This window comes from Etheostoma spectabile, unplaced genomic scaffold (genome assembly GCF_008692095.1).
Source record: "Etheostoma spectabile isolate EspeVRDwgs_2016 unplaced genomic scaffold, UIUC_Espe_1.0 scaffold00004346, whole genome shotgun sequence".
In the NCBI taxonomy this organism is placed as follows: domain Eukaryota; kingdom Metazoa; phylum Chordata; class Actinopteri; order Perciformes; family Percidae; genus Etheostoma; species Etheostoma spectabile.
Window position 1 is genome coordinate 1 of NW_022603137.1, and position 18,799 is coordinate 18,799.

At 43.3% G+C, this 18,799-nt stretch overlaps 3 non-coding genes across 3 annotated transcripts; 2 read left to right on the top strand and 1 right to left on the bottom strand.

Annotated features, from left to right (window-relative positions):
- Positions 1-13,838: 13,838 nt before the first annotated feature.
- Positions 13,839-13,911, bottom strand: trnar-ucg (transfer RNA arginine (anticodon UCG)). The gene has a single exon. It is a non-coding gene; the product is annotated as a tRNA-Arg (tRNA).
- A 4,379-nt stretch (positions 13,912-18,290) lies between these two features.
- Positions 18,291-18,363, top strand: trnar-ccu (transfer RNA arginine (anticodon CCU)). The gene has a single exon. It is a non-coding gene; the product is annotated as a tRNA-Arg (tRNA).
- Positions 18,364-18,369: 6 nt separating this feature from the next.
- On the top strand, positions 18,370-18,441 carry trnav-cac (transfer RNA valine (anticodon CAC)). Its single transcript has one exon. It is a non-coding gene; the product is annotated as a tRNA-Val (tRNA).
- Positions 18,442-18,799: the final 358 nt, after the last annotated feature.

Genomic DNA, 18,799 nt, shown 5'->3' on the forward strand with positions numbered 1-18,799 from the left:
CTAAACCCTGAGACCGGAGCAAGATTTAGCTCAACAGTGTTTAGTGCTTGGTCAAAAGGGTCATGAGGAGGGGTTTTTTGTCACCCCCCATTCACAGAATGAACAACTTCTGCCATCCTGGGTGAGGGAGAGACACTTCAAGGGTTTTATACATGGTTCTTACATTACGCTATTATATTTTGCGTTTTTTTTAAACTGATGAATACACTATTACAGTCATGTCTACAGTGGACATTTAGTTGATCAATTTCCTTATTTTTATAGTTTCTAGATTTCAGAATCCAAGACAGACAGAGTTGAGAGGTATCTGGCTATGCTTCATATTCTAGCATTGTAGATAGTGTTTTTTATTTTATCGTACTAATAATTTCCTGAGTAACATTATCTTCTGCTAACTTTAAAGTGCTCATATTATATTTGTAGACTGCTTACGCATTCAGTGGTCCACCATCATCTGCCACACTTTCTTGTTTCATAACAGCGTTGCAGTTGTTTTACTGAAGTTTGCCTGAAAGAGTACAATATTCAGGACATGAAGAGTGCCATTTGCTTTCATTAAACATGTCAGTAATCTTCCTTCATTTTGTCATACTTATTGAGTGAAGATTTAAAATTGTAAGTAAGAGAAAATCCAGGGTTTAAAGAAGGTTGTTCACTAACTCTCTCTGTTTGTCTGTGCTATAAGAAACGGAGAGGAGAGGGACCCAAACGTCACCACTGTCAGCACTGTGAGAAATCCTTCACACATCTAATATTTAAAGATTCATCAAAGAGTTCACACTGAGGAGAATCTACACAGCTGTGATCAATTGGATCAGTTTTCACACTACAGAGTTTACCTAAAAAACACATCAACGCATCACACTGGAGAGAAACCGTACAGCTGTGATCAATGTGGGGCAGCTTTCACACAACAGAGTACCTAAAACACATCAACGCAGTCACACTGGAGAGAAGCCGTACAGCTGTGATCAATGTGGGGCAGCTTTCACACAACAGAGTGCCCTAAAAATACATCAACGCATTCACACTGGGGAGAAGCCGTACAGCTGTGATCAATGTGGGGCGGCTTTCACAGTGCAGAATAAACTAAAAATACATCGCGCATTCACACTGGAGAGAAGCCGTACAGCTGTGATCAATGTGGGGCAGCTTTCACAATGCAGAATAAACTAAAAAGACATCAACGCATACACTGGAGAGAAGCCATACAGCTGTGATCAATGTGGGAAAATTTTCTGTGAGTGGTAACCTTGAAAGCCACCGGCGTGTTCACACTGGAGAGAAGCCGTACTGGTGTGATCAGTGTGGGAAAGGTTTTCTCGCAGTAATAGCCTAAACATCACGGCTCATTCACTCTGCCTCGTTGTGAAGATGTTTCAGAGCCAAGCTGTTTTCCTCTTCTTCCTCATGCCTTGATAGGTGTGTTCTTTATTCTGATCGTCTCTCCTCATTGAAGGCTGACCAGCAGTAACGACCATTTAGATTAGGAAATATAACGTGTTTTGCATTAAAACCTACCAAAGGAAACATTCTTCTGCTTTGATTTAGGCAGACTAGTTGCTAAAGGGTATTGCTGCCCTCTACTGTTTGTTACCGACATTCACATAATTATTAGTTTTTTACCATAAAGTCCACAGCTAAAAAAGCATACCAGCCTAATGAGAGTAATAAACATAGTTATAAATGAACACACATCCTACTTAAATGTTCCTTTTAAAGCTTGGATCCCAAACTTACATACAGTGCCCTCGCGTCAACCTAGCACAGAGGTTACAGACTCCACTAATCCAGAGCTGCTGAAGCGCCTGCATGGATGTCCCTTCATCATCTTTATCCAGCTCCCGACAGAACATGTCCACATTCTTGGCTGTAGTGAATACCACCAGTTACTTTCAGGGTGGCTGGATAAATAAGAAAGTTTGAGACGTCTTTAGCATGTAATTTACGCTGTACTCCTATACTTCCTGACACTGCTGGGCAGTGAAAGCACTGTAGCCAGGCTTAAAATGCAGCGTTGCATTGGAGTCCTGAATCGGGCCGTCCTGCTGCCGCCTGAAGGACTGCCTGGCGGCCCTGGTATCTCAGACACCTTCAAATCCGCATATGTGTCGTTGTATCTTGCCGTTGATTCTGTGGGCTCTGTCCATGTTGATGGTGGCCCTGTTCTGTAAGGAGGGAATCCAAACCAGTAGCTGTTCTGCAGGAATCCCACTGGGTCTCTTTTTCAGTCCAATAATGCGCACATTGTTGTATCTCAATCTGTCCTCCATTTTGGCTAGCTTAAACTCAAATTTCTTCTCGTCATCAATGCAGGTTTCTTATCTGCCTGTTGTCTCCCTGCCTCTCAAGCTCTGTCCTGATGTGTTGCAGCAATGCTTACTTTACTGCGTTGTGGACCGCTTATTGAAGAACATTTGTATCTTTTCCAGGACCTTTTGCGCCTGCAGACATTTCACTAAGTCACAGTGGTAACAAATAAAATGACTGACGTTGAATGAGAAAGAATGACCTGATTGTTTATTGTAAATGCAGAGGAGGATGCGGAGCCTCAGCTCTGAGCAACCCTTGCAAACACCGGTCACGGTCCATGGTTTAACAACCAATGTGTGGAAGGTCTAAATTTGGACTTTAGGTCAAATTCAGTTTAAAACCTTTTAAAGTCAACTCTGCCTGAACAGTGTAATGATTTAACAAGGTGCCCTTAAGTTGTATGTCTGCATTAGCTTAAGTTAAGTGTATTGTCTTGTTCGTGTTGTAGTATCTATAGAGATTTGTGGTGTAGTATGGAACCATTGTCCTGTCTTTTATGTTTTATGAAACTTATTGCCGCCTGTCTCGGCAGGACTCCCTAGAAGATAGTTATTGTAGCTCATTGGGATTGTTCCTGGTTTAATAAAGTTTAAATAAAAAATAAAATTAATCTGTAATAAGTCCAAACATTCTTCTCTTCATTACCGACATACTGGAAGTCGGCCATGTTTAATTGGATGCTCTCCAGTTCTTGTTGTTTGGTAAATTAACATTATGTTTTTTACTTTGGGGACTTTTCATTTCATATTCTTGTCTGACATTTTCTATTCCCTGTTTGTATTTTCTGTGACTGCATGTGGTTTAAATCTGTTGGAGTTTCTTCAGACTAAAGCAAAGACACTGATGATGTCATCCAAAAGAAACATAAAGGACAGCAACCTGTTTCCAGAGGACACTAAAGAATGACGGAGCAGCAGGAAACAGAGCAGCTCAAATAGCAAACAGCTGATTTTATTCATCTGACTCGTAGAATACGCCAATGATTGACTCGTTTTAAATGTCTGGGAATGTGGAACAGCTCCATGCTGACTACCTGAAATAAAACAAGGCCACATGCTGATTTAAGGGGACTGATTTGATGGATTTATTCGTCCTGTCATAAAGTTCCAACGTTAAGTTTTTAACGCCAGTTCAAAACGGAGCTGAACACGGAGGAGGATTCCTCCCTAACGGCCGCTCTGCTCTGCTCCGTGCCCCCCCTGTCCGGTAATAGTTAAAGCAGATAAAAACCTAAAGACCACTCAAAAGCTTCAAGATAAAACTTACTTAAGAAGCGTCTTCATTCACGTTCAAGAGAGGCCTGTTTCCAGCCAGACTATGAATTGATTCATGAAATCCCTGTTATTATATGTGGTCAGTCCCATATGGTCTAGCGGTTAGGATTCCTGGTTTTCACCCAGGTGGCCCGGGTTCAACTACCGTATGGGAATAGGTATTTAGCCGGTGAAGGTCTGAAGAAAGATCTGTACGATCTCTGACATTGGCCTGTATTGAATCAGAGCTGTAGTTAGGTAATCTAAGTTATATGCTTTTTCATGATCGTACTTTTGTTTTTGAATGGTAGATGAACAACTGTGCTCGAATTTCTAATCAAAAACATGAACTTTCCCACTTTGACAAACTGTTTTGATCCCTGAGGTATTTCATGAAGTCTTTGGTCTTGGACAGTTACCTTGCAATCTAAAACTGTATATCCTATTGTCTCTGGAACAATAGTTGGCAGTTGGAGGAGTAATGGCTCTTTACAGTGAATATGCAAAAGAAGATGTTCACAAATTCAGCCCAGGTAAATGCTCAGCCCATATTCACACAGACCTAACCCTACTCATTGGTTACAATATTCTAAAATCAACAATGCCAGAGAAAAATGACAAAGAGTGATAACATTTTTTAGTATGTAAGTATTGGCTTTTCCCTTACAAACGTTTTTGTTCCAATAACATTGACAAGCATACCGTTAGTTACGTTCCTTGTGTTTGTCACGATTTGGGGAAGTGATACTTGCAGGTAGTGTGGCCGAGCGGTCTAAGGCGCTGGATTAAGGCTCCAGTCTCTCTGGAGGCGGGGTTCAAATGCCAACTGCCAACTCCTGAAATATTACATACATTGGTACACTCCTTGCTGAGGATTGGCTAAACTTGACTTTCCAGCACCTTGGAGTAGAGTTTACCAAGGAGCCTGAGCATAGTGATACTCCTGTAATGGGCAGATGCCGTTCTTCTTGAAGAGGGGAGCACCACCCTGGTCTGCCACTCCTTAGGCACTGCCACAAACCTCCACGCAATGTTAAAGAGGTATGTCAACCAAGACAGCCTCTCCTTAAATATTTCTCAACGAATTAATCAATCCCTGGGGCTTTGCCACTGTGGGGTTCTTTAAACAGTAAAACCAAGGATATTTTACTATTGTAAAAATAAGTTACAGTAAGGGTATTATACTGTAAAAAAACATGTACAGTTATGATACTGTAATCAGGAAGTTACAGCACGTTGCCAGTAAGTTAACGCATTTACAAAAAAAAGTCTAACAGTGTTCAGACAAACATCATTGACTTTCTTTCTTGTAAAAAACACAACTTCCTGGACTTTCTTTACAATATAGTCTGTACATGTCCCTTGCTTCCAAATTACCATTTTTCATGGGCTGAATCTCAACTAGCACTGACTCTGCAGAGAGAGCCAATCAGAGCTGATCAGCAACAGCTGTGCTACCTGCATGATGGGTTTTTTACCTGGCATGTAGCACAGGAACCAGTTTCTCTTGGTGACAGGAGTGATGGCAGCTGTTTGGGTCTTTGTTGTTTGTGCGCTGACTGTTTGGATTAACAAGGTTGTTACATTTCTTCTGTTTGAAGCTTGTATTCAATATGTAGTGGAGTATAACAAATGTAAAGAGTAGGGTAAATTACACAATTACTGAATTGAAATTTAGCAAGTTCATGATATGTGGCGTCAAACAGCAGAAACATTTGATTAACAGCAGTTGCATTGTCCTTAGGCTTAAGTTTGCCAGTTGGCGGCACAAATGAAAGACATGATGATGAGCTGCAGAGGAGAATGATTAGAGGTAAGAACGTTAGTGACAGACTCTTTAAGAGCTACTTACGGATACTAACTGAATTTATTTTCTGCTACAGATGTGTCTCCCAATGATCTCTCCATGAAGAGGGCCTTCGCACTTCTCCAGTCAATGGAGTCCAAGTTGATCCAAGCTGCTAAAGAAGGTGAGCAGGTTCTGTGAATGTACAATGCACAATGTAGTAAATAGGTTAAGTTGTCTGGCTTTTGGAATGGGGGATTCCAACCCATGTTTAAACTATTTTGACCATACAATGTGGGTATAAAGCTGGCTTAATTAATCAGACATTCATGTATTTATTGAATACAACAATTGGTGCTTACTCAACCTCGGCCTATAGCCACATCACTCACACCGTATTGTCTAATATTGCAAGTGTCCAACAGTTACATGAAAAATAAATTAAGATTAAACTCTTTTTATATTGTGTGGCTATTTGCTCTCAAAAGCAACAGAATAGCTAAGGTAGCTTTGTATAGATCGTGGATTTCCCAAACCAAGTGAATGCAGCACATGAACACAACTGCTGTGCTAGCTTAATCTCAATTCAGATTCTGTAATGTTGTAAGCAAACTTAACTGGCCTAATTACCAATGAAGTCTTTTGGGGCTATAAAGTCTTAAAAGGGAAGTCTTAATACTTGCTTTGCTTTTAATAAAAAACGAAGAAGCCTAATGGTAAATTATTTACAGTATTATTGTCAAGGTAGTTGGGACTTAACGATTTCTTCATATTTTTCAGCACAACTGGAAACCAATGAAGTGGAAGCTGAGGCAGCTATTCAAAAACTCGCAGATGTTCAATTGCCCTGACGGACCCAAACGGCTCGAAACCAACCAGACGCTGGGCGACCAGGCTGCCAACCAGACGCTGGGCGACCAGGCTGCCAACCAGACGCTGGGCGACCAGGCTGCCAACCAGACGCTGGGCGACCAGGCTGCCAACCAGACGCTGGGCGACCAGGCTGCCAACCAGACGCTGGGCGACCAGGCTGCCAACCAGACGCTGGGCGACCAGGCTGCCAACCAGACGCTGGGCGACCAGGCTGCCAACCAGACGCTGGCGACCAGGCTGCCAACCAGACGCTGGGCGACCAGGCTGCCAACCAGACGCTGGGCGACCAGGCTGCCAACCAGACGCCCCCGACCCCCCCCAACCAGACGCTGGGCGCCAGGCTGCCACCCAGACGCTGGGCGACCAGGCTGCCAACCAGACGCTGGGGACCAGGCTGCCAACCAGACGCTGGGCGACCAGGCTGCCAACCAGACGCTGGGCGACCAGGCTGCCAACCAGACGCTGGGCGACCAGGCTGCCAACCAGACGCTGGGCGACCAGTGCCTGCACCAGACGCTGGGCGACCAGGCTGCCCACCAGACGCTGGGCGACCAGGCTGCCAACCAGACGCTGGGCGACCAGGCTGCCAACCAGACGCTGGGCGACCAGGCTGCCAACCAGACGCTGGGCGACCAGGCTGCCAACCAGACGCTGGGCGACCAGGCTGCCAACAGACGCTGGGCGACCAGGCTGCCAACCAGACGCTGGGCGACCAGGCTGCCAACCAGACGCTGGGCGACCAGGCTGCCAACCAGACGCTGGGCGACCAGGCTGCCAACCAGACGCTGGGCGACCAGGCTGCCAACCAGACGCTGGGCGACCAGGCTGCCAACCAGACGCTGGGCGACCAGGCTGCCAACCAGACGCTGGGCGACCAGCTGCCAACCAGACGCTGGGCGACCAGGCTGCCAACCAGACGCTGGGCGACCAGGCTGCCAACCAGACGCTGGGCGACCAGGCTGCCAACCAGACGCTGGGCGACCAGGCTGCCAACCAGACGCTGGGCGACCAGGCTGCCAACCAGACGCTGGGCGACCAGGCTGCCAACCAGACGCTGGGCGACCAGGCTGCCAACCAGACGCTGGGCGACCAGGCTGCCAACCAGACGCTGGGCGACCAGGCTGCCAACCAGACGCTGGCGACCAGGCTGCCAACCAGACGCTGGGCGACCAGGCTGCCAACCAGACGCTGGGCGACCAGGCTGCCAACCAGACGCTGGGCGACCAGGCTGCCAACCAGACGCTGGGCGACCAGGCTGCCAACCAGACGCTGGGCGACCAGGCTGCCAACCAGACGCTGGGCGACCAGGCTGCCAACCAGACGCTGGGCGACCAGGCTGCCAACCAGACGCTGGGCGACCAGGCTGCCAACCAGACGCTGGGCGACCAGGCTGCCAACCAGACGCTGGGCGACCAGGCTGCCAACCAGACGCTGGGCGACCAGGCTGCCAACCAGACGCTGGGCGACCAGGCTGCCAACCAGACGCTGGGCGACCAGGCTGCCAACCAGACGCTGGGCGACCAGGCCGCCAACCAGACGCTGGGCGACCAGGCCGCCAACCTGACGCTGGGCGACCAGGCCGCCAACCTGACGCTGGGCGACCAGGCCGCCAACCTGACGCTGGGCGACCAGGCCGCCAACCTGACGCTGGGCGACCAGGCCGCCAACCTGACGCTGGGCGACCAGGCCGCCAACCTGACGCGCCTTTGACATGTTTCTTTATTTACCTACTTATAACTGTGGTGATATTAAACTGAACTGATTTTACCATACCATACTCTGATAAATTCTAAGCTATGAATGATTTAATCTGCCTGGAAGCACAACTGTTTCTTTTTGCCATTACTTTATGCATGCCTCCAAACTAAAACAATTGCACAAAAAGGTGATCACTTTGGGATCAACACTTCAAATTTTACATGTTAAGTTTCTTTATCAGAAATGAGTTTCTATTAACAAAAATAACCTGGGTTTAAAATTTTATGATTTAAATTTATGAATTTTAGGTTTTTTAGTTTTTTTTTTTATAATTATATTTATTGGTTTTCAACGTTTTGACAAACAAACAAATACAATACAAGACAAGAACAAGAGAACAATCCAGCTCTTAAAGTTACATACCTATATACGAGCATATGCGTACACATACATACTACCAAAGAGAAAAGAAGGAAAAAAAAAAAGACGGCAATGGAAAACAAATGGTCTATACCAAAACATTTCAGATGTTTACAATTCGGTCATCCTCAAATTACAAATCCTCTCCGAAGAAGAACCGAAGTTTCAAAACCTACATAAGACGTAAAAGGTTCCCAAACTTTATAAAAGTTTTCTTTATCGTGCAGTTTGCTCGTCAAGTAGTCCAGAGATATATAGTCCAGTACTATATTTAGCCATTGTGATTTACTTGGTACTATGTCAGAAATCCAATTCAATACCACACATTTTCTTGCACAAAAAGTAAGCATTCTGTAGAGTTGACGCTGATATTTAGCAGTAATACCGGCGTCGGTTAAACCAAGTAGTAAATACAATGGGTTAAATTGTGTGCAAACAGAGAAAATCTTATCTAATTCACATTTTATTATATGCCAAAAATGTTGAATTTCCCTGCAGGACCAGTAACAATGTGTAAGACTACCATATCCACTCTACATTTTAGACAAAATGGTGAGGCTTGCATTGAATTTACTTCGCTGAGAAGGAGAAATGTGCGCACGGTGTAAAATTTTAAATTGTATGGACTTAACCCGATTGCAAATACTTAAAGACTTTACATTCTTCCAAACTCATCCCATCCCTCCTGATTTATTGCCCACTGCAATTCCTTTTCCCAAACTTCTTTTAGGTGAAATGTATTGGTAAGGGGTGCTCTTTCAGCAAGTTGTAAAAGACTTTAAAGTTTTTACCCTGGGGGAAAAAGCTGTTTTTCACACACTGAAATTGTTTGGTCCACATCGAGTGCGGTTTTTTCTGTATGAAATCTCTAATTTGCAAATAACGAAAGAAATCCTGCCTCCCAATATCATATTTATCCAATAGTTGGGAGAATGATAATAATGTGTTACCTTCCATCAAGTCAGAAAGCGTACGAATTCCCTTTTTTGACCGTATTTTGAAGCCAGAGTCCATGGCGCCAGGTAGAAACATCGGGTTATCACAAATAGGTGTAAGAGGAGATATAATTTGGAACCTGTCCTCAAGTTTTTGGACCATTTGCCATGCCCTCACAGTGTTAATAGTAATGGGGTTACTGCAGTACGTTTTTATAGTATAGTTTTTCCCCAAAAAAAGTAAGTTTTTTAAAGGGAACCTGGACATAGAGCTTTCTATATCAAGCCACAGAGAAGCAGGCCCCCCTGTCCAATCAGCAGCAGCACGCATGTGAGCACTGATCTGATACTTTCGTATGTCCGGGAGATCAAGGCCTCCACTCGTGGACGGGAGGCACAGTGTAGAAATTTGTAAGCGTGGTTTCCTTCCTGCCCATGTAAAAGAACTTAGCCACCCATTTAGAGCCTTAATTGTTTTACGGAGAAAAAGAACTGGAATCATTTGTATGGGATATAGAAGTCAAGGCAAGACATTCATTTTTAGAAGAGACACGCGGCCCAACCACGAGAGAGGCAGCGCTCTCCATCTTTCAAGGTCCAACCGAATCCGTTCAAATAAGGGGATGAAATTGGCCTTATACATTTTGTCAAATGAGGGGGTAATTCTTATTCCCAGGTATGAAAATCCTTCTGGGGACCAAGTGAAAGGAATGGAGCAAGTATAGATGGTTGACGTTTTAATGTGCCTAGTGGCATGACCTCAGATTTGTTGAAATTGATTTTATAGCCCGAAAAGTCCCCAAACCTGTTAATGGTCTCTATGAGATGCGGGATAGAGTCCTCAGGCTGAGATTGAAATATGAGCACGTCGTCAGCATATAAAGAAATCTTGTGTTGTCTCTCCCCAATGGTCAGACCACATATCCCCCCATGGGTCCGCACCGCCTCTGCCAGAGGCTCCATAACCAGAGCAAAAAGCAGGGGCGATAGGGGGCAGCCTTGGCGTGTTCCCTTTTGCACCCGAAATTGGCGATCGTAAACCATTAGTAATAACAGCTGAGCAAGGCTCGCTGTAAAGTATTCTGATCCAATTAACAAAATTTATCCCCAGGCCAAACTTTCTCATAGTGTAGAAAAGATATGACCACTCAACGAGATCAAATGCCTTTTCGGCGTCTAGGGAAACAACTAGACCAGGCATTGCACTTTGATTGAAGAGCTGGATCACGTTGAGCAACCTACGCATGTTATTAAAGGAGCAACGTCCCTTAATGAAGCCAGTTTGATCCTCATTGATAAGTGTTGGAGTAGGATCTCCAAACGTTTCGCTACTATTTTTGAAAGGATCTTTAAGTCTACATTTAATAAGGAAATTAGCCTGTACGAGGCACAATCTTCCGGTGGTTTATTTTTTTAAGTATTAGAGATATGTTGGCTTCCCTCAATGACATGGGCAAGTGACCTTTTCGAAAAGAGTCGTTAAACATGTGTAGCAGCGGTTCGACCAGTAGGGTGATGAACTCCTTGTAAAATTCTACAATAAGAGAGTCAGGCCCTGCTGTTTTTCCAGACTGCAGACCTCCAATAGCTTCCGTGACTTCCTTAATGGTTATAGGACTGTCTAATGTTGATTTTTGGATTTCTGTCAAACAAGGAAGGTTAAAGTTGGAAAAAAAGGTGTCCATTAGCTCTGTAGTGTCATTAGAGATCTAAGACTCGTAGAGATTTTCGTAAAATCTTTGAAGGTGTTGTTAATATAATCTGAGTCAAAGAGTTGTTTGCCATTCCTGTCGTTAATGAATGCTATATTTTGAGAGTCTGATTTCTTTTTGATCACGTATGACAAATATTTCCAGGCTTGTCACCGTGTTCATATAGTTTTTGTTTTGCAAATCTCATTTTTTCTCTGCTTCATTTGTTAGCAGGCAGTTTAGCGCAGAGCGGAGAGTCTGGATTTCAACTGCCCCATATTTAAAAGAGCAATAACACTCCCAATAAAGACAAGGGAGAAATTGTCCACCATGGGCATGTCTAAGTCTATAATGTTTTAACAGCTCAGTCCTTCTTGGTGTTTCAAATTTGCAAATTTTACAACTCCAATTCATTTTAAAACTATGAAATCTACTTACAAAAAACTGCACAGAATTTGGCTTTTGTCTTACACCATGCTTTTTCAGAATGCTAACATTAATGGCAGTTCAGTGCCGTTAAGCTACCACTGGATACAAAAGATGCAAAAAAACTGCTCTGAAGCATGGTGCTGTTAAGACTAGCTTGCTAATGTATGCTAACTCAACAGTTGGTGAATTAGCTTAGGAAAAGCTACAACTTCAATTTGAGTGCGTGAAAACAAATTATGTCTGTCAATACAGTTACTACATGCAAATGAAACACAGAAAGAGACTCACCAAGTATTTTCTTGCGAACTCAGTCGAGCTGGGGGTGTCCTGAACAAGCCCGCCGTGTTTACCGGTAACAAGTTTATCCAGCGTTTTTTTTTTGCCAGCCTCCAGGTTCATTTAGAAACTGATTTGCTTTCTGGCTGTGGCAAAAAAAAAAACTTTTGACTTTCTGTGTGTGTGTTGCGTTGGTTGCTGCCGTTTTCTGCTATGATGACCGGCCACGGCTCGCCTCGCAGTGGAAAACGGACGCACAGTAACACGATTCGAGTAGAGATATTGGAAACACGCCAAGTTTCTCCCGCTCTTCTTAGAAGGCGTGGTATATCAGCAAAGCATGTCCGGGCAAGTTCAGTACTGAACTCAGCTTTTGAAAAATGCTCAGTAGAATGACAAGTAGCACTAACTCAATCCTTTTCTATTGTTAAGAAAAGGTAAAAGTGTTTATTCATAATCAATATATATTTAAGTTCAGACACTTTTTATTATTTTCATTTTGATCTACTTCTTAAAATAAGTTATCAACTTATTAAAACATGTATTCGTAACAAATTCAATTTTTTATGCTAAAAATGCTCAAGATTTTAAGCTTTACCTACTGATCCCATTAATTATTTTTTAGAGTGTAAGACTGTTATTCTACTGGCAGAATTCTAGAAATTTATTTGGAAAAACTCATTTAGAAATTATTTGTCCTGTATGATTTATTTTGTTCTGTTTGAGTTGGGCAGATTTCATCAGGTATTGTCTGTATCTTATTTTCTTGGTAAGAATTTTTCCATGATTCCCAAAGGTGCAATAGTAATTTGTAGTAGCACTAATATTAATCATAGCACGTTAAGGTATTACATTTTCAGGACGCAGAGCAGTCTTTTAGTTATGTCTTTATTTTTAGCTTTGCAGACTAAACTTTAACTGTGGTTCAGCCGCAGGTAACCAGTGTCCTGAGGATATCGACATCCTCATAAACACGAGGGCTATGTTGCTTAAACATCTCATTTATGTAGGGAAGGTGTTGTTAGAAGCCAATTTTGGACTCTCTCACGCTTTCATTATTTTCTATCTGTCTTTTATAGATACAGGAAGCAACAACAGTCCAAGATGCAAACAGTGCAATTGCAGAGGCAGCCGATAGTCTCAGCATTATAGGTACCTTAAGACATGTGTCCAGCCTGCAGGAGAAGCTTACTTTAAACTAGATGTGGAAAGTTGAAAGGTTGTTTTCTTTCACTTATACTGTGGCTTAAAACACATTCCACCAAGATTTGAACTCAGATCACTGGATTCAGAGTCCAGAGTGCTAACCATCACACCATGGAACCTTTAAAAGTGTTGCAAGTGTTTACTTGACATTTTCTTTTTTATAATAATATAATATTGATATGATATGATATTGAAGGCACACAACAATCACAATGAAGATGAAAAAGCAACAATTATTGGCCAACTTAAGTCATTTAGTTAGCTAAGCGTTCAGAGGATGTGGGAAAAGGCAAGTCAAGAACAGGTTTTCCAAAAGTAGAATGGGAGCCAGAGCGTTCCTCTCCTGTGGAACCAGGTTCCAGTTTGGGTTCAGGAGGCAGACACCGTCTCCACATGTAAGAGTAGGCTTAAGACTTTCCTCTTTGATAAATCCTATAGGTAGGGCTGGCTTGGGTGAGTCCTGAACCATCCCTTAGTTGTGCTGCTATAGGCCTAGACTGCCGGGGGACTTCCCATGATGCACTAGGTACCTCTCTCCTCCTCCTTCTCTCCATCTGTATGCAACCTCATATGCCTTTGAGATACAAGAACTTCTTCACTTGCGTAAATGGCCTGTTTGTGCATACAAAAGGTGGATACAGATGATCTTGGGTGTAGGGTTTGGTGATTTTATTACCCCTAAAGTGTCTGCCGGTGCTTAGCATTATTAGGACCACACTCAAACCATCTGAGCTAACCGGCCTGCTTTTAAGTGTTTGAAAAAGAAAGATTTCCGGAAACAAACCAGGCAAAATCAAGCAAAATGGGCCAGTTCTGGATGGGTTACCTGGTTGTGAATGGTTTGTAGGGACTGCATATGTTTTCGGCCTTGCAAAAAAGACATGGAAAGCATAGCTATAGAGTCCAAACCAAGATGCTACATGCTCCCATTCTGTTTCTGGAGGTAGCCAGGAGCTTCTAACCACGAAGGGACTTGAACCCTCAATCTTCTGATCCGAAGTCAGACGCCTTGTCCATTAGGCCACGTGGTTGCAAGAAAAGGTAATATTTCCAAATCTCAATTGCCATGGTTTATCTGAAATTCAGGAGCGAGGTAACATTTTAAAAAAGGCAGACTAATTAGGTGGCCAGTTAACTTTTGTTGAAGGAAATAGATTGAATGCTAGGCACATCAGTTACCTGTGACTCATATTGCACTTACTGATCAGACAACCTTACAACTGTTGTGGCCTTGCTACAAAAGACATGGAAAGCAGAGCTATAGAGATTGAGACTTGTTTTTGCGTTAATGGCCGATTTGTGCAAACAAAAGGTGGATACAGATTATTTTGGGCGTAGGGTTTGGCGATTTTAGTACCCCTAAAGTGTCTGCCGGTGCTTAGCATTTTTAGCACCACACTCAAACAATCTGAGCTAACCGGCCTGCTTTTTAACTGTTTAAAAAGAACAGATGTCCAGAAACAATTAAGGCCAAATTGAGCAAAATTGGCCGAGTTCTGGATGAGCTGGATGAGTTGTACACTTTGGCAATTCTGAACACTTTCAGACACTGTTGTCTCATGTAAGTAACATGCACAAGTCTTCAAAAAGAAATGTGGTTGTTTTTCATGCAGGTTTGCATCATAACAATGCGGGTGCTATCTCTAAATGAACAATGGGCAACCTACATCCATCTTGTTAGCACCAAATCTCTGTGCTGATCTCCCTGCTTGGATGGCAAGTCATCTGGTGGATTTTTCCCGTCAAGAGGAAGCGGATCAAGAGGGAGTGTTGTTTTATTGTACCCACTAGCAATAAAGTTTATTTGTCTAGAGCCGTAAAATTGCATTAGGTTATCATCGTTTTGAGCAAAAAAGAATACCACAGCTCAAGTCCCTGGTAAGGCAACAACTTGATTGTGTGATATGTATGAAGTGCTCGCTATCGTGATCTGTCATGCAGGTTTGCAGGATGTTCACAGTCTGCTAGTGGCCATGATGAGTTGTGACTTTGAGCTTTTTAACCGTTTTGGCCAATTTTGCCAATTTTCAACAGTTTGTGCAATAACAATTGGTGTTCTCAGGCATTGTGCAAATCGTGGTATACCCTCCTGCTGTCTAGAAGACAGTGATCATGGCAACAGTTTAATGGTCTTCATTTACTTAAACTTCAATCTGTAGTTCAGGAGATTTTTTTTTCCACAGCCAGTAGTTTTAGAAGCCTCGGTAGCTCAGTCGGTAGAGCATCAGACTTTTAATCTGAGGGTCCAGGGTTCAAGTCCCTGTTCAGGTGTAGAGTTGAAGTTCTTGAACACTTCAGATACTGCCATGTTGTTTGTGTTCCATCCATAAGTCTTTAAAAAGAATTGTGGCTGTTTTTCAAGCAGGTTTGCATCATAACAATGTTGCTGGTAAGTCTAAATGTACAATAGGCAACCTATGTCCATCTTGCTAGCACCCAAATCTCTGTACTCATCTCCCTGCTTGGATAGAAGGTCATCGGCTGCATTTTTCCTGTCACGAGGGCTAAGTGTTGTGGTCTGGTGCATTCCCCAACCTGTGTTGTGTCTTCCCTTTCTTCTGTGTGTCTTGTCTGTCTTGCCGTGAGGGCGTTCCAGGGGATCTAGAGTCGTGGCTTTCCATCTACGTTCCGTCATCCACTCAGCTGTTCCTCATCACTCATCACCCACTGCAATACATAAACCCGGGCTGACCGCCTCTTCAACGCCAGATCATTACATGCACTATTGTGGTAACTGGGCTCCTAGTCATTTGCGCCTGTGTTGTTGTTTGTTGTTGTATTCTAGTACTAACTCTGCCTCTCCTTGTAGATCCATCCGTTGTCCCTCCGAGCTGCCTTCCTCCCTCACGCCGACCAGCCACCTGTCTACACCAGTGTTTGAACCCCTCCGCGCTCATTAAACGTGACTTTTGTATCTCTATGGTTCTGGGTCTTACTAACCGTAACACTAAGAGTATAGAAGTGGAACAAGAGGGAGAGTTGTTTTTTTGCACCCACCAGCAATAAAGTTTACTTGTCTGAAGCTGTGTTGTTTGAATTAGGTTATCAATGTTTTGAGTGAAAAAGAATACCACAGCTCAAGTCCTCGGTAAGGCGACAGCTTTATTGTGAGATATGTATGAAGTGCTGATCGCCATGCTTGGATAGCAAGTCATCTGGTGGATTTTTCCTTCCATGGCAACAGTTAATCTTCTTCATTTACTTGAACCTCAATTTGTAGTTCAGGAGATTGTTTTTTCCACAGACCTCTGTTTTCAATGTTGGTGGTACGTCTAAATGAACAATGGGCAACCTACATCCATCTTGCTAGCACCCACATCTCTGTGCTGATCTCCCTGCTTGGATGGCAAGTCATCTGGTGGATTTTTCCCGTCAAGAGGAAGCTGATCAAGAGGGAGAGTTGTTTTATTGTACCCACTAGCAATAAAGTTTATTTGTCTAGAGCCGTAAAATTGCATTAGGTTATCAACGTTTTGAGCGAAAAAGAATACCACAGCTCAAGTCCCTGGTAAGGCAACAGCTTGATTGTGTGATATGTATGAAGTGCTCGCTATCGTGATCTGTCATGCAGGTTTGCAGGATGTTCAGAGTCTGCTAGTGGCCATGATGAGTTGTGACTTTGAGCTTTTTAACCGTTTTGGCCAATTTTGCCAATTTTCAACAGTTTGTGCAATAACAATTGGTGTTCTCAGGCATTGTGCAAATCGTGGTCTACCCTCCTGCTGTCTAGAAGACAGTGATCATGGCAACAGTTTAATGGTCTTCATTTACTTTAATTTGTAGTTCAGCAGATTGTTTTTTCCACAGCCAATAGCTTTAGAAGCCTGGGTAGTTCAGTTGGTAGAGCATCAGTCTTTTAATCTGAGGGTCCAGGGTTCAAGTCCCTGTTCATGTGTAGAGTTGCACATTCTGCTAGGTGAGTTGTCCATTTGACATGCCTGAACACTTCAGACACTGCCATATCATTTGTGTTCCATGCACAAGTCTTTAAACAGAATTGTCGCTGTTTTTCAAGCAGGTTTGTATCATAACAATGTTGCTGGTAAGTCTAAATGAACAATGGGCAACCTACATCCATCTTGCTTGCACCCAAATCTCTGTACTCATCTCCCTGCTTGGATAGTATGTCTAAGGACATAACACATATGTTCTATAACCCTTTTCATTGGTTTGCTACCACTCTTAAAAAAATCCTTTTATTGTATCAATCTCAGAAATAACCAAAGACTGACAAATTCCATTCATGTTCTAGTACCAGTGTTCAACCACCTGAATGTCACTGTTTCCGCATGAGTTGTGTTTTTCTTGTTTTTAAAACACCTGCCCCGTGTGAGGGTTGAACTCACGACCTTCAGATTATGAGACTGACGCGCTGCCTACTGTGCCAACGAGGCCTTTAAAGCTATTGCAATGGTTGGGAAAATTTCAGAAAAACTAACAATTTGGTCTTTAATCTCAATAAAAACAATGTTTCTGGAAACCTATGTACTCACACAAAGGCTAAAATTGACCCTAGATACTTTGTCATGACCCCATGAAAAGGCCAGGACAAAAGACCGTGTGCAAAGGTTGAAGGAAATGCGAGAATATGACCACAACAAAAGAAATGATAATTCAATGATGGTGGTAGTCAGTTTAGTCAGTGGTGAATGTATATGCATGGATGAGTGTGAGGTATGGTGTCAGTGATTTATGCTGGACAGTGTAAAACTAACAAAGATGAGCGGGAGAGGTGCTGGACTGAGAGCACCTCTAGGGCAATCACAGATGCACAACCAATAATAAAACACTACTGAGTGAATGCGTTCAGAAAATGAAGACCATTGTTCAGAAAGCTTAATGAAGCTTCATTTGACCATAACTATTAACCACCTGAACCTGGTAAAAGGTATGAGGTACTCCTGCATAGCTGGCTAGTGATTTACCTTCTGAAGATGGTGGTCGGCGTGCCAATGAGGCTTGAAAATTTGCAGTTGGTGATTCAGAGGAGATGTAACAGTTTTAAGTGTAAAGTAACTTAATTTTCTAAATTGTCTACCTACAGTGCCAACGAGAGCTCTACTTTAATATTACCGGGTACGCAATAGCTATTCAATTTAGATGGTATTGTTGATCTCAGAAACAACGATAGACAGCACCATCTTATCACAATGCCCATGTATGTGTTTCTTCAAAGTTTGCAAAAACATTCACATGAACTCGCAAATCAATTGATGAGATTTTGGAGGTCAAAGGTTCAATGTCAAGGTGACTGTGTCCTCATGTCTGTCCATCCAATTCTTGTGAATGCAATATCCCTGAACGCCTAGAGGGAAGCACTTCGAAATCTAGAGGTCAAGGTTACTGTTTCATTATGTCTCCAGAACTGTATATGTATTTCTCCTGAACTGTTGAGATTAGGTGACGTAAAGCCCCAGTGGCCTAATGGATAAGGCACTGGCCTCCTAAGCCAGGGATTGTGGGTTCAAGTCCCATTTGGGGTGGTTTTAAGCAGAGTGGCGCAGCGGAAGAGTGCTGGGCCCACAACCTAGAGGTTGATGGTTCAAAACCATCCTCTGCTAGCTCTATTTTGCTGGTGACACAATGGTAGACACTCTGAAGGGGAGATGAATCAAGAGATTATGATTTCCATGGTGAGATGAATCATGTTATAACTGCTGGAAAAGTTTTTGACAGCCCATGACAAGTAGCAAATCGCGTTCTGGCAGTTTTCTGTCCATTTTAAAAAATTGACATCCACTACCCTGTCAGGACCCTGTAGTAATGCTGTCTTTCCAGTGATGTGATTGGTAAGTGGTTGGGCTGTATACAGGTTTTAATCATATCCATCGGTTGCATGGACGGGACATCAATACCCTGGTTCTACCGCCTGATCGCTGTCTTGTCTTTGTCGTTCAACAACTATTTGGGCTCACACCT